The sequence below is a fragment of the Dendropsophus ebraccatus genome, chromosome 2 (assembly GCF_027789765.1).
Source record: "Dendropsophus ebraccatus isolate aDenEbr1 chromosome 2, aDenEbr1.pat, whole genome shotgun sequence".
NCBI classification, from domain to species: Eukaryota; Metazoa; Chordata; class Amphibia; order Anura; family Hylidae; genus Dendropsophus; species Dendropsophus ebraccatus.
The window spans coordinates 148,515,944-148,533,038 of NC_091455.1; the positions used below are offsets into that span (position 1 = coordinate 148,515,944).

At 43.8% G+C, this 17,095-nt stretch overlaps 1 long non-coding RNA gene across 1 annotated transcript in view; it reads right to left on the reverse strand.

The window, feature by feature from the left end:
* Positions 1–8,224, reverse strand: part of LOC138784701 (uncharacterized) — a 67,526-nt gene extending 59,302 nt beyond the window's left edge. Inside the window, exon 1 of the long non-coding RNA XR_011361910.1 lies at positions 8,163–8,224. This is a non-coding gene — a long non-coding RNA (uncharacterized lncRNA). The remainder of the gene's footprint in view (positions 1–8,162) is intronic.
* Positions 8,225–17,095: the final 8,871 nt, after the last annotated feature.

Genomic DNA, 17,095 nt, shown 5'->3' on the forward strand with positions numbered 1-17,095 from the left:
GCAAACACAGATAATGTGAGACAGAGGCATGAAAGATTTGTCTCCTAAGGGGGGATAGTAAGAAAAAATCCAAAAAAACTTACTCTGGGAGCGGTATTGTCCTTTTGATAAGGTGAACAAAACTAAAAAAAACTTTTGTTATATTTTAAAATAAAAGACATAGTCTAAGTATATGTTAAAATAAAAGACATAGTCTAAACATAGTCTTAGTGACGTTCCAAGAAAAGAAAAGGCAGTGATTTCCAAGTGAGCCACACAGAGTGAGGTCTCATCATCAAGGAGCCGGGCGGATGCAGCAGTAACAGCTGAGTAAGAACCAACTTGGATACGGCAAACATCGCTTCACACAAAAGACAGCACGCATTCTACGCATGCGATGTCCGTCTTACCACACGCCGTCCGGCACCACTATCCTCCAGTTGATTGTCCATAACCTCCTTTATGTGCTACTTAAATTTGGAAGTGCGGCTTTTCTCTATCTCTACAAAACCCAGCATTAGACAGTAGACGTCAGCAAAGCCCAGGCAGTCAACGGGTACCCCAAGGCAGCGGTGACATACTACAACAGCCTAACTGTGGGCTTGCTCCGAAGAACCGGCCACTGCGATCAGCAGTCTGGCAGTTCTTCCGTGTTGGTGGCAGCAAAGACCATGTAGCCATTTGTAGCATCTGTGAGCATAAAGTGGGTCAGGTTTGGGTTTAAACCCAGGTACTGTATCTATACATCAGCACACGGAACGCCACCACCTCATTGCCTGGAATAACCTGGACATGGCCGTATGTACCACTAGGCATCTGTGGTCCGGTGCCTAGGGCAGCACCTTTCAGGGGGGCAACACCAGGGAGCAGGAAGAAGGAAACAACTTTTTTATTGTCTTTAATCTCCCACCTCTTATTGAGGCTTGCCAATAAATCTGATGTCTTGTTGGGGGGGGGGGGGGGGATGGTGGAATTATTCAGGTGGTACTGGTTAAGTCTGGTATGGCATCTTAATGTGATGCTTGGAGCGATTACCTACTAATCCTGTGGTGAGAATTTCCTCAGACAATATGCAGACGGCTTTAATCATTGATTCAATGTAGAAATTTGTTTATGTTTTAAGCAGTTAAAAAACATGAAAAATGGGATTCCGAAACCCTGCTCCCCAAGATGGAGTTTCTTCAGGTTTAGTGCCTAGGGCAGCAGCAGCTGTTATTATGGCCCTAACCCTGGACCCCCACCTCACATTTTTCCCGTAAACAACAAAAGGTACAGTTCACTTTGACTGCTCCAGTAAAGCCGGACCCAGATCAGCTGTGGAAACAGCTGATGCATTTAATAAAAGTGACAATACCTACAGTTACTGTCTAAAGCTACCGGTTCACTTCACCAAGGCCAGGCACCTCAGTGACAAAGCGAAGAGGACAGGGATGTGGAAATGCTGCTGGGGTTTCAAGCTGCGGTCATTGTATTTCATAAGTGTACTGAATAGACAAAAAACAAATATATGTGCAATATATATGAAGAAAAACAAGTGCAATAAATAAAAGTGGGACTTGTGAGCAGAGTTGGAAGTGGTGAAAAAACGCACTGTGGGTGTGAATGAGATCTAAACATGGGACATTGTTAACACACGCAAATGCATAAGTTCCAAAAAAAAAAAAAAAAAGAATGCTGAGTGTGAACTGTTCATTATACTGTATACTAACAGTATACAGGATATAGAATTGTTTTTACAACAAAAAAAATAAAGGTCACTGAAACGTGGATTCCTTTAGACTTACTCCACCACGCTGGGTGTCAGGCAGCAGCAGAGCCACCGGCCGGGGCTCGCTCCCAACCCCGACAGTAAGAACTTCTCTTTCTCATCCTGCAACAATTCTTGCATAGCAAAACCGTAACTAATGGACATCTAAATCGAAGACAGCACGGTGCAAGACAGGTAGGAACCTACTGCACCACAGAATAAGTCATCTATATTAATATATTTGTGCATTGTTATATCTAGCTAAAGCGGATTTGTGATCACGGTCAGCGGGGCAGCACCATATTGAAGAACACAAATTGCCCACCTGTTTTAGTTATTGTACATTTTTTTCTATACAAGATCTACATTTATAGCTATCATATATTACAGTATCGTATTAACATCGCATGTTAATACGATATAACAGCGCTATAGATCATATTGTTATTTGTTTGAACACTTTCACTGAGGACATGGAATCCTCGAGATCTATATAGCAGCATAGGAACTACGTATCTGCAGTGCAGCGCCGACGAGTGTGTAAACTCCACGGAGTACACACTTTTTGAAATATCTTTCCAAAAAAAATAAAGGGCTGGTCAACGCCTTCACTGGACGCACACTGCGCAAATATGTAGTAGCAAGATAACAGCTATTATCCCACACACACTGTATACAGCCGTATACCAGATATAGAATTGTTTTTACAATAGAAATAAAGGGCTGGTCAAGGCCTTCCCTGGACGCACACTGCCCAAATCAGTAGAAGCGAGATAACAGCTATATCATCCCACACACTCTATACAGCTGTATACTGGATATAGATTTGTTTTTACAATAGAAATAAAGGCCTGTTCAACGCCTTCCCTGGACACACACTGCACAAATCTGTAGAAGCGAGATAACAGCTATATTATCCCACACACTGTATACAGCCGTATACTGGATATAGAATTGTTTTTACAACAATAGAAATTAAGGGCTAGTCAACGCCTTCCCTGGACGCAGACTGCACAAATCTCTAGAGTCGAGATAACAGCTATATTATCCCACACACTGTATACAGCCATATACTGGATATAGAATTGTTTTTACAATAATAGAAAAAAAAAGGGCTGGTCAACACCTTCCCTGGACGCACACTGCGCAAATCTGTAGAAGCGAGATAACAGCTATATTATCCCACACACTATATACAGCTGTATACTGGATATAGAATTGTTTTTACAACAATAGAAATAAAGGGCTGGTCAGCGCTTTCACTTGATGCAGACTGCGCCAAATTTGTGGTAGCAAGATAAAAGGTGCTATCCCACAATTACACTATACAGCCGTATACACTATCCGTGGGTATACACACTGGGTATACACACTGCCTGTCTCACAACAGTTTATACGGTGTGTACACACTGCCTGTCTCACAACTGCTTATACAGTGTGTGTGTGTACACTGCCTGTCTCACAACAGCTTATACAGTGTAGACACACTGCCTGTCTCACAACAGCTTGTAAATGCCTGTTTTTACATAGTTTCAGCCCTAACAAGAGCTTTTGAGGGTCCCTTCCTACCTAACTTCACCTAAAACCTTCCTCTCCCTGCATTACAGACTGTCCATCTCTAGTTCAAACCAGCAAGTGACACGAATCTCAAATCACTATTCTTTTTTTCAGGAGGTCACATGGTTTAGCCATCCAATCACAGTTAGAGGTTTTTTTTTTTTGTCCTGCCTACTCCTAGTGCCTGTCCCTACCCCCTGCATGTTTATTGGCTGGAAAAAAGCGCCAGGGGATGTGGGAGGGCGACTTGAATTTTTACTGCGTTTTAGCACGAATATTCGACCACAGTCAAATACCTCGAATAGCGTACTATTCGATCGAATAGCTGTTAGTATTAGCTAGTATTCGCTCATCTCTAATGATAATCTCTATTCCATCCTCTTCTAACTTGCCGTTGCCCTGAGGGGGATCATTTCGGTTACAAGGTGTTGCCTATGCGTAATAAATTTCATATCTAGTTTTGTTTTACGTATCATTTTACACATAATAAATAGCTCTCAGAAGCTCTTTGCCATCTGCAAAATGAAAATAAACATGAAATGAAACCCTTTTCCTGGAAACTCGTATTCTTAGTGCTTAACAAGGACCTTGAATTGAAGAGTATTTTCTTTGAAAACAGTATTTCACTTAGTAGGTTTAATAAAGATTGGGAGCGGATGGCTTGGCTGGAGATATATTTAATTAAGTATGTTGCACAAGAGCACTTTAGCTGCTGTGTTTGATTACTAGTCGTGATGTTAAAACAGGAGGCAAAGTGTAATGATCTGCTTGCTCTGACAACGTTTTGATACCTTTCTTACAGTTAGCAAAGTGGCTTACTTACAGCTCTTATACAGATGTGTCCTTCCCTACCTTTCCTCATGGCTTATTCTGTTGCAAAAGGTACTGTGTGCTACAAAATGACTTTATGTGCCAGTTACTGCATATGACATACGTTTTCTTTTTTTATGGGTTATATTGTTGCTTATGTCATTTACTAAGCACCCCCATAGCACCTAATTTGCTTTGCATAGTTCATTGTTTGTTTACAGCCAGTAACATGTCACAATAATGTTATTAAATTCAAGAAAAGGTAAGGATGGACACATCTGTAGATTATACCATTTTAAAGAATATGTAATGTTTTAAGAACTGTATATCTGATATTTTAGTAGTACAAGTATATGGGCCTTTACTGTTTCTTTTCACCATATAAAGATGTGTCCACCCTTACCCAGGCCTGTATTTGGAGTTCATGCTACCCTAGGTACTTTAAGTGCAACCGATGCCCCCAGGAGTGGAAAGGTGTAACAGTTGGGCTCTGTTCCCACATAGGGTTTATGTTAAAAAAGCAGTGTGTGTGGAAATACATCTTCTCAAAACTTTGTAGGTGCTCTTCCCTGCTGCACTAGCCACTGGGGCTAGCATATGCCCTTGCAGTAGCAGATTTTTTTTAAGTCATATGATCAATGAGGAGCATGGGGATGTTTTTATTTCAATAAAAACATTTTTGTGTGGTATTTTTTTCTCACTTTACAAGCAGATTAGTGGAAACTGTCCGATAGACAGCATCCATTATTAAACTAGGGATTACCATCCATTACTAAACTAGGGATTAGTGTTAGCCTATAAGAATAGCTTACCGACCACCATAGGAATACTGGGAAGAGTAAGGTACTGCCAGTCATTGAGCGCTCCTTGTCTATGGTGGTAGCAGGTTACGGACTGGGGATGAGGGGCTCCACTCTTTTTTTTTTCTGTAGGGTTTCTGTCATGACTGTCTCTAATAGACAGATAGATAGTCTTGAGCTCTGGCTGCCGGCTAGGTCCATTGTAGACAGATCACTGCTTATATATATATATATATATATATATATATATATATATATATATATATATATATACAGTGGTACCTTGGTTTAAGAGTAACTTGGTTTAAGAGCGTTTTGGTTTAAGAGCTCACAATTTTTCAAAATTGTGACTTGGTTTAAGAGCATTGTTTTGGTTTAAGAGCTCCCTGTACTAGGTGGGAGTGCTGCGAGTTGGGGAGGGACATGATCTATATAGCGGGGTATACAGCACTGTACTCTGACCCAGGAAGTCTCCCTTGCCTTCCAAATCATAGCAGATCCACTTCAGGCTGGGGCTTACATCAGGGGACAGGACTGTGGAGGTAATCTCTTCATAGCTGTAACCCCTCTCTCCCCGGACAGAGTGCTGCATGTATGTACCCACATCTGTACTGCTCAGTCCTTCATGCTCCCTGCAGTCTCTGTCAGTCCTGATGAGTCCATGCTGAGCACACACCCCTTCTTCATTGCTGTCATGTGACCACACAGACCTCTGACAGCAGTCCTGCTTCTCTATTCTAGCATGTTGTACTAGGCAACTGCATTATAGGGATCTGCAGTTCCACCCTGTATCTACAAACTGCTGCTGTGTTTCAGGTTTATGCACTTATTATACATTTTACTCCACATGCTGATTGCTATACTGCACAGTAACCTATAATATCACATATTCAGCTGTTTATAAATGTTTGTTTCATTTGTCTTACATGTTATTCAAAATATAAAATCATTATTTTTGGGGTGTGGAACCAATTGTCTGCATATCAGTGATTTCTTATGGGAAAATTTGTTTTGGTTTAAGAGTGGATTTGGATTACAAGCAAAGTCCCAGAACGAATTATGCTCGTAATCCAAGGCACCACTGTAATATATATATATATATATATATATATATATATATATATATATATATATATATATATATATATATATATATTATTATTATTATATTTTTGCAGAAATCAATAGTCCAGGCAATTTTAAGAAACTTTGTAATTGGGTTACATGCCATTATCTGCATTAAAAAAGACTTTTCCCTCCTCTTTTCCATTCACTGAAAAATATCAGGAAATTGTGACTTGTTTCATCAGACAAAACCCTGTCTGCTCTATAGAGAGGGGAGAGGGGAAAAGGAGTAGTTAGTCAGCAGCAGGGCCGATTCAAGGGTTTCTGCCGCCTGAGGCAAACCTCAGGCGGCCGCCCCGAGTGATAGCCGGCATCCCCCGGACCATCCACCCACCACCACCCCCCCCCCCCGCCGCCGCAGCAGCAGCAGCCATCTACTCACCTGTCCCACACCGCAGCCGGCCCGCGATCTCCACATCCCGTCAGGTCCTGTGATGTCACCCTGCAGCTGTCACAGACCTCCAGGCTGTGGTGAGTGGGGTGATCGGGTCGCGCGGGGCGGTCCCGCGCGACCCGATCACCCCAGCGCGTCCCCCGCCGACCCCGGGCACTCACCACAGCCTGGAGGTCCGTGACAGCTGCAGGGTGACATCGCGGGACCTGACGGGATGTGGAGAGCGCGGGCGACGGGACAGGTGAGCGGCCGCTGTCATTTTTGTTAAGTGATACTTAACAAAAATGACAGCAGGGGGACATAATGCCGCCCCCTGCCGGACCGCAAAATCTGCCGCCTGAGGGAGGGAGAGCTTCAAACTGCTTTTTCGTGTTAAAAATGCATTTTTTTCGGCTAATAAACCCAATTACAAAGTTTCCTAAAATCGTCTGTACTATTGATTTCTGCAAAAAAATTTTAAACGACAGTGACACTTTGATTAAAGTAATAATAGTTTTTTTGTTTTTTGTTTTTTTTTATAGGATATTTAAAGACCAGTAATATGTCCTGATACGTAAAGGCATAGAATTTAAATCGTATACATACTTTTAGAAGTGGAGGATTTGCAATTAATATAAAATCTCCCTTTCTGTAAGGCCATGATTAAAATATGCTAATCCAGAAATAGATGGTATTTTTAGTGAGGCAAATATATTCAAAGATGCTGCTTAATTAAAAAATCGGAATTCATGAGCTATTATTTCTTGGCAAGCACTTGATTTTTAACATGGTCAAGAAGATTCTAAACATATGCACTAGAGGCATCAGTGACTGAAAGATAATTATTCCATTTACAGTATATTACAACTAGATTATTTTTGCCTGTTTTTTTTTACCATTAATCTTATAAACGGAAGAACTTAGCGCAAGGTTAGAATAACAGCTGGTATTTCTAGAAATGTTACTAGGAGAGTATGCATTGTATTTGTCTTTATACAGTATAAGGCCATGTTCACATGGCGTATAACATCAGCCGTTCTGTGACCCGTCCCGATCACAGAATGGATGGTGTTAATTAAGTACTGGACGGATGATTTCACTACTAATGAATTCGGAATCGGGTGCATCAGTGTGCACCCACATCCGAATTCCCTGCTGCACACAATGGAGCATGTGGCCGGAGCCGCACACTCCATTGTGTCAACTGACAGGCTCTCTGCGGACGCTATTCAATGAATAGGGGCCACAGAAAACTGACATGTCGGTTTTTCCTGCGGCCGAATAGAATCCCGTCCGGAGCGTATACTATGTGTATACTGTCTGGCCGGGGTTCCATTCATTGCAATACAACGTATGTTGTGTATACATCACGGCCGTTGTTGTAAATTGCAACAACAGCTGTGATTTATACACAACATACATTGTGTGATCATGGCCTAATAGTGTTTAATATTTTTCAACACCAAAATAAGGCTAGCTGTTGGATGCTGACTCTAAGAATGCTGCAGCACTGTCCTGGTGATTGACTGAGTGGCCTGTGTCTTCAGACAGTGCCAGAGGCAAGCCAAAGCTAGCAGGACATCAGGGAGCGTGGAGAGGTATGTTGGAGTTAATTTTTTTTGCAAGGGCTGCATGGACATTGCTAAAGATGTCTGTGCAGCCCTTGCTGCCCGATTGCAGAATCTTTGGAAGGCCTGCAAAAAAACACTGCTTCTTCACTTGCAGACACAAAATCTGTTCTTTCTCCCAAACATGGAAATTTTTTGGATACCTTGGAAAAAGTAACTCCTTCTTCTGAATCTCCACGTGCATATTAACACTGGCAGGCAACTGCAAACAAAAATAACATTTTTTGGACCTTATATTATTATGAAATATTTTGTTTTTACTTATTGTTTAAACAGCATAAAAAATAGTACGTTGTGTGTTTTTAACCTCTTGGCGGTACATGCTTCACATGTATAGTACAGCTGCCTGGGCTTTACGAATGAGTCTTGTAAAATGTACAACATATTTTTTTCAGCTATCACAATCTTAGAGGGACTTAAAGGGATCAATCAGCATGACTGCACTGATATAGTTCCCTTCAGCACCATATTGTACTGGCCGCGGTTGCAGCAGTAGCTTTAGTAAGCAGAAAAAAGAAGTTTTATTCTGCTGTGCGAGGCAGGGAGAGGGGCGGCAACTAGTCAACTGGGTGCTGCCCATGACTAGTCACCAGTTTCTGCCTGTCGGTGTGCAGTACTGGGATGATTGACAGGCAGAGAAGCCACTAATGGGTCTCTCTGCATGTCAATCATCACTGTAGAGTGCACTGACAGGCAGAGAGCGGTTACTAGCCACAGGTGGCTCCCTGCCCAGATGACTAGTTGCTGTCCCTCTCCCTGCCTAGCACAGCACAAAAAACTTATTTTTTTTTGCTTACTAAAGCTACTTCTGAAGCCACTGCCGATACGTGCCGCAAGTTGCACAGTAGCTCTATATGATGCTGGAAGGAACCATATCAGCACAATTGTGTTGATTGGCTTCCTTTAAAGATGGTTTTAAAAATGTTCAAATATATACCATCCCTTCCACCCCCAATAAAAAAAAAAATCATTCCCCTTTCCTATTTTTCAAACAAAAATGTAATAGCTCATTCTTTAAATATTTCATTATTTTTATTATTAAAAGCTATTTACATCATATACTACTGCAGAAACTTTGTCACACCCCTTTGTTAAAGGGGTTGGCCACTCCATAGTAAAAAAAAAGTTTAGTATACAATATTAGTAACTGTACTCAGTGCCTTTACTGACAGAAGCTCCCTGTGTACCCCATTGAGACTCCCCTCCTCCAGGCTGTACTGGTCTGCTCTGTGGTGAGTCTTTTCATAAGATGGCCGACTAGGAGGAGCATGTGACTATGCCCCTCCCCCTGTGTCCACCACTGAGCCTGTAAATGTTTATGGAGGACATAGGGGGGTGCATAGTCACATGCTCCTACATGTCAGCAATCTTATGAACAGAAACTCCACAGAGCAGGACAGCACAGCCTGTAGGAGGGGAGTCTGATTTTAGCTCTATGAGGTACATAGGGAACTGCTGTCAGTAAATGCAGTGAGTACAGTTACTAATACTGTATACTGAACTATTTTACTATAAAGTGACCAACCCCTTTAATTGACACAGGGCACCATAAACATTCAAGCATTGGCCTAAACCAGGGATGAGCAAAGCGAATCTGGGGATAAATTCGCTTCACATTGCAAAGCGAATTACACCCGATTTGCTTCAAAAATTAGCCGCGATAGCGGCTGTCGGTGTTCGCATACAGTTATATGGTTACTCTATGGGAGAAAGGAATTATTAATAATCCCTTTCTCCCATAGAATAAGGTAAAAATCCCTATTCCATCACTCTGTGTAGTCCCCGCCCCTCCCCCTCTACACAGTGCCCGCCTGTTGAAGCAGACGGCACTCTGGCTGTAGATAGCAAGGAGAGAGGAGCAGGGATAGGGAAAGGATAGGAAAGGGCAAATTTGGTAGTTGAGTTGGGGATAGTACATGTCTATGAGTGTTTTTGTAAGCTACTATTCACTGTGTATCTCGGGAAACAGTGTTTAAAGTGAATCCAGTGTGTGTCTATATTTAAAAAGGTGTCTACTGTCAAAGTCATTGGGTGAAGCTAAATCATTGGCATAAAAGTGTTTGGGTGCAGAAAAAGCCACTGCAAAATTTTAAAAAGGCACCCGATTTTAATATTTAAAAAATGTCAGTTTTTGCAGCGATATAACTGACTGCAATGGCAATGCATTAAAGTCAATGAGAAGACGGACGTCCAATGCACACAGTGCATTGAGTAATAGAGGTTTTTACCGCGGACATTAAAATAATGAATATGATCATTATTTTCGGAAGATCTTTTGCAAACAACAGACTTTTTTTTATTAGTTGTTCACACACAGTTTTTCTTTTGTCACCGTTCTTTCTCTGTTTTTACTAATAAACTCAATTAAGCCACACCCAAAGTCCAATTAGCAAACCCAAACTAGAATAATGTACAAACACCTGTCAATGCACTAAGTCAGGCTGCTAAATGACGTCCGTTATTTTAGACTCAAAATGACAGACATTATATTAAAAGGAGCTGAAAAAACGTTGTGTGAACTTAGCCATTGGCGTAAGAGTGTTTGGGCCCAGAAAAAGCCATTGCACATAGAATCCAGTGTGTGGCTATATGAATAAAAGGTGTCTACTGTAAGCAACTTAGTTGCAGCCAGGCAGGCAACCAGGTAGGCAGCAAAGGTAGGTACCTGGCAAGGAAAATGCAGGTAGGTGCAGTTCAAACCGTTTAATTTTAATATTTTGGGGGACAATCTATGCCTCTGCATAACGCTAACATTGTGAGAAGTTACCATAATTTTTTTTAAAACAGTTACTAATTTGTAGTTATCTATATAGATGGACATGCTGACAGAGATAGATAGATTGACAGAGATAGATAGATAGATAGATAGATAGATAGATATACCAAGGAATCGTCCGCAGCACTCCAAAATCGGTGAAAATTCAAACGTGATTTATTTCAAGTCATGGTGATACAGCACAGCAAAATAGTCCATAGCAACGTTTCAACGACCACTGTCGTCTTTTTCAAGCATGACCACACTACAAACAACAGACCTTCTTATACAGGTGAGTTAATCAATGTGAACAAGTGATTGGTGTGTATAGTGCACGTGATAAGAGTCTCATTAGCAGACATTGTATACATTGTTGGTGCGTGCACAAAAGTGTTACATTTATATATACAATGTGTTGTGATTAAAAAACACCGCTCAAACTAGACGGCAGAACAAATTATTCCATATTTTACAAAAAAGAAAGATAGAAAATAACAGAGTCCTTCATTATTCACAGCAATTGCGGCTCACCACCATAGAAAAGGGATCCCGAACCTTGGCAGCAACTAAACCGCTTAGTTTCGATCTTTTGGGGGCCAATCTATGCCTCTGCATAACGCTAACATTGTGAGAAGTTACCATCATTTTTTTTTAAATAGTTACTAATTTGTAGCTATCTATACGGATGGACATAGAGACAGATAGATTAATAGATAGATAGATAGACAGACAGACAGGCAGCTGCATGGGTGTATGTTATCCATGGTAGAGAATGCGCAGTGTAAATAGGGGCGTGGTTACAAAAAAGGGGGCTGGTGTTGCTAGGTAGGGGAGACAGGTGCAGTTATAGACATTAGATATGCCGTGAGAAGAGAGAGATGCCCACCGCCAAAGGAAATGAAGCATGCCCGACGTGCGTTGTCTGCTGTGGCTTGCCCAAGACATAAACCCCCTGCTGGGTGCGTAGCTGCGCCCCCAAATATGTTACCCAAGAAATAAACCCCCTGCTGAGTGGGTGGCTGTGCCCCCAAATATGTAACTCAAAAAAATAAACCCCCTGCTGGGTGCGTAGCTGCACCCCCAAATATGTTATCCAAGAAATAAACCTGCTGCTAGGTGCATGGCTGCGCCCCAAAATATGTTACCCAAAAAAATAACCCCCCTGCAGGGTGCGTAGCTGCGCGTCCAAATATGTTACCCAAGAAATAAACCCGCTGCTAGGTGCGTGGCTGAGCCCCCAAATATGTTACCCCAAAAGAATAACCCCCTGCTGGGTGCGTAGCTGTGCCCGCAAATATGTTACCCAAAAAAATAAACCCTCTGCTGGGTGCGTAGATGCCCCCCCAAATATGTTGATAAAGACATAAACCCCCTGCTGGGTGCATAGCTGCACCCCCAAATATGTTACCCAAGAAATAAACCCCCTGCAGGGTGCGTGCATCGGATGCTGGGCATTTCCAATGCCCTTGCCATGCAGCACTGTCCTGTCTTTGTTTCCATGGCAACCAAGGTCGTTTACAACTAGCCTGCCCGGGAAACAGGCTGTTTATACAGCTGCATACATAGGCAAGCAGCTTAGTTGCAGCCAGGCAGGCAACCAGGTAGGTAGCATAGGTAGGTAGCGGGCAAGAAAAATAGGTAGGTGCAGTTCAAACCGAATAGTTTTGATATTTTGGGGGCCAATCTATGCCTCTGCATAACGCTAACATTGTGAGAAGTTACCATAATTTTTTTTTTTAAATAGTTACTAATTTGTAGCTATATATATGGATGGACATACAGACAGAGATAGATAGATAGACAGACAGGCAGCTGCATGGGTGTATGTTATCCATGGTAGAGAATGTGCAGTGTGAATAGGGGAGCGGTTACAAAAAAGGGGGCTGGTGTTGCTTAGTAGGGGAGACAGGCGCAGTGATAGGCATTAGATATGAAGTGATAAGAGAGAGCTGCCCGCCGCCAAAGAAAATGAAGCTTGCCCGCTGTGCATTGTCTGCTGTGGCTTGCCCAAGACATAAACCCCCTGCTGGGTTTGTAGCTACGCCCCCAAATATGTTACCCAAGAGTTAAAGGACAACTCCCGCGGGACCCCAAAAAAAAAAAAAACACAGACACACACAGACACCATACTCACCATCTCTCCGGTGACGATCGCCGCTCGATTCGCCCGCCGTCCGCCTCTCCGTCGCCGCCTTCCGCCATCCAGCGATGTCTCCAACTTCCGGGTCCAGGGGATGGAAAAGGCTGCCAGTGCGCTTGCGCACCGGCAGCCTTTTCATTGGCTGGAGCGCATCACATGGCTTCCAGCAAGCTCAGCCAATCAGGGCTGAGCAAGCTGGAAGCCATGTGATGCGCTCCAGCCAATGAAAAGGCTGCTGGTGCGCATGTGCACCAGCAGCCTTTTCATCCCCATTCACTTTGCATGAAGACGCCGAGGAGGAAGAAGACCCGGACCGCCCCTCGGCTCTGACGTCGTCGTCACCAGATGCCGCCCCGGAGAAGAGGACCGTGACGATCGTAATAGGTAATGTATAAATTCCTTAACTTCCGGGGTGGGGGGTCGGGGGTCCGAAAGTGGGGGAAGGGGGCCAGGCCGGGTATTTAACCACATTACAAAGTTATATAACTTTGTAATGTGTGTTAAATGAGCAAAAAAAAATTTTTGTGGGAGTTGTCCTTTAAATCCCCTGCTGGGTGCGTGGCTGCGCCCCCAAAGTTGTTACCCAGAAAAAAAAGAAACCCTGCTGGGTGCGTAGCTGCACCCCCAAATATGTTACCCAAAAAAAAGGAAAACCCTGCTGGGTGTGTAGCTGAACCCTCAAATATGTTACTCCAAAAAATAAACCCCCTGCTGGGTGCGTAGCTGCACAACCAAATATTTTACACAAAAAGAAAAAACCCCTGCTGGGTGCAAAGCTGCGCCCCCAAATAAAATACCCAAGAAATAAACCCCCAGCTGGGTGCGTGGCTGCGCCCCCAAGTATGCTACCCAAAAAATAAACTCCCTGCTGGGTGCGTAGCTGCGCCCCAAAATATTGTACCCTCCAAAATAAACCCCCTGCTGGGTGCGTAGCTGCAACCCAAATGTGTTACCCAAGAAATAAAACCCCTGCAGGGTGCCTGCATAGGATGCTAGGCATTTCCAATGCCCTTGCCATACAGCAATGTCCTGTCTCTGTTGCCATGGCAACCAAGGTTGTTTACAACTAGCCTGCCAGGGAAACATTTGTGATGTCATCAAGGCTGAGATGACATATACAGCTGCATACATAGGCAAGCAGCTTAGTTGCAGCCAGGCAGGCAACCAGGTAGATAGCAACCGTTTAATTGCGATATTTTGGGGGCCATCTATGCCTCTGCATAACGCTAACATTGTGAGAAGTTACCATAAATTTTTTTAAATAGATAGATAGGCAGCTTCATAGGTGTATGTTATCCATGGTAGAGAATGCACAGTGTGAATAGGGGCGTGGTTACAAAAAAGGGGACTGGTGTTGCTAGGTAGGGAAGACAGGTGCAGTTATAGGCATTAGATATGCCGTGAGAAGAGAAAGCTGCCCGCTGCCAAAGGAAATGAAGCGTACCCGCCGTGCGTTGTCTGCTGTGGATTGCCCTAAACATAAACAAGCTGCTGGGTGCATAGCTGCGCCCCCAAATATGTTACCCAAGAAATAAACTCCCTGCTGAGTGCGTGGCTGCGCACCGAAATATGTTACCCCAAAAAAATAACCCCCCTGCTGAGTGCGTAGATGCACACCCAAATATGTTACCCAAAAAATAAACCCGCTGCTGGGTGCATGGCTGCGCCCCTAAATATGTTACCCAAAAAATACCCCCTTGCTAGGTGCGTAGCTACACACCCAAATATGTTACTAAATAAAATAAACCCCCTGCTGGGTGCGTAGCTGTGCCCGCAAATATGTTACCCAAAAAAATAAATCCCCTGCTGGGTGCGTACATGCGCCCCTAAATATGTTACCTAAGAAATAAACCCACCGCTGGGTGCGTGGCTGCGCCCCCAAATATGGTAACCAAAAAAATAACCCCCCCCCCTGCAGGGTGCGTAGGTGCGCCCCCCATATATGTTACCGAAGAAATAAACCCGCTGCTGGGTGCGTAGCTGCACTCACACATGTTACCCAATAAAATAAACCCCCTGTTGGGTGCGTAGCTGCACCCCCAAATATGTTACTCAAAAAAATAAACCCCCTTCTAGGTGGAAAGCTGCTTCCCCAAATATGTTACCCAAGAAATAAACCCCCTGCTGGGAGTGTGGCTGTGGACCCCTAAATATGTTACCCAAAAGAAACCAACCCCTGCTGGGTGCGTTGGTGCACCCCCAAATATGTTACCCAAGAAATAAACCCCCTGCGTGTATGCCCAGCATCCTGCATTTCCAATGCCCTTGCCATACAGCAATGTCCTGTCTCTGTTGCCGTGGCAACCAAGGTTGTTTACAACTAGCCTGCTAGGGAAACATTGATGATGTCATCAAGGCTGTGATGACATATACAGCTGCATACATAGGCAAGCAGCTAAGTTGCAGCCAGGCAGGCAAACAGGTAGGTAGCATAGGTAGGTAGCTGGCAAGGAAAATGCAGGTAGGTGCAGTTTAAACCGATTAGTTTCGATATTTTGGGGGGCAATCTATGCCTCTGCATAACGCTAACATTGTGAGAAGTTACCATCATATAGTTACTAATTTGTAGCTGTCTATACAGATGGACATAGAGACAGAGAGATTGATAGATAGATAGATAGATAGATAGACAGGCAGCTGCATGGGTGTATGTTATCCATGGTAGAGAATGCGCAGTGTGAATAGAGGCGTGGTTACAAAAAAGGGGGCTGGTTTTGCTAGGTAGGGGAGACAGGTGCAGTGATAGGCATTAGATATGCCGTGAGAAGAGAGAGATGCCCACCGCCAAAGGAAAAGAAGCGTGCCCGCCGTGCGTTGTCTGCTGTGGCTTGCCCAAGACATAAACCCCCTGATAGGTGCATAGCTGCGCTCCCAAATATGTTACCCAAAAAAATAAACCCCCTGCTGGGTGCGAAGCTGCTCCCCCAAATATGTTACCCAAAGAAATAAAAACCCTGCTGGGTGCGTAGCTGCGTCCCCAAATATGTTACCTAAAACATAAACCCCCTGCTGGGTGCGTGGCTGCGCCCCCAAATATGTTACCTAAGACATAAACTTCCTGCTGGGTGCGTGGCTGCCCCCCGAAATATGTTACCTACGACATAAACCCCCTGTTGGGTGCGTGGCTGCTCCCCCAAATATGTTACCCAAGAAATAAAAAACCATGCTGGGTGCGTGGCTGCATCCCCAAATATGTTACCTAAGACATAAATCCCCTGCTGGGTGCGTGGCTGCGCCCCGAAATATGTTACCTACGACATAAACCCCCTGCTAGGTGCGTAGCTGCGCCCCCAAATATGTTACCCAAGAAATAAACCCCCTGCTGGGTGCGTGGCTGTGCCCCCAAATATGTTACCCCAAAAAATAAACCCCCTGCTGGGTGCGTGGCTGCGCCCCCAAATGTTACCCAAGAAATAAACCCCCTGCAGGGTGCGTGTATGCCCAGCATCCTGCATTTCCAATGCCCTTTCCATACAACACTGTCCTGTCTCTGTTGCCATGGCAACCAAGGTTGTTTACAACTAGCCTGCTAGGGAAACATTGATGATGTCATCAAGGCTGTGATGACATATACAGCAGCATACATAGGCAAGCAGCTTAGTTGCAGCCAGGCAGGCAACCAGGTAGGTAGCATAGGTAGGTAGCTGGCAAGGAAAATGCAGGTAGGTGCAGTTTAAACCGCTTAGTTTCGATATTTTGGGGGCCAATCTATGCCTCTGCATAACGCTAACATTGTGAGAAGTTACCATCATTTTTTTTTTACATAGTTACTAATTTGTAGCTATCTATATGGATGGATATAGAGACAGAGATAGATAGATAGATAGATAGATAGATAGATAGATAGATAGATAGATAGATAGATAGATAAACAGACAGACAGGCAGCTGCATGGGTGCATGTTATCCATGGTAGAGAATGCGCAGTGTGAATAGGGGCGTGGTTACAAAAAATGGGGCTGGTGTTGCTAGGTAGGGGAGACAGGTGTAGTTATAGGCATTAGATATGCTGTGAGAAGAAAAAGCTGCCTGCTGCCAAAGGAAATGAAGCGTTCCCGCCGTGCGTTGTCTGCTGTGGCTTGCCCTAAACTTAAACACGCTGATGGGTGCATAGCTGTGCCGCCAAATATGTTACCCAAGAAATAAACCCCCTGCTGAGTGCGTGGCTGCGCACCGAAATAT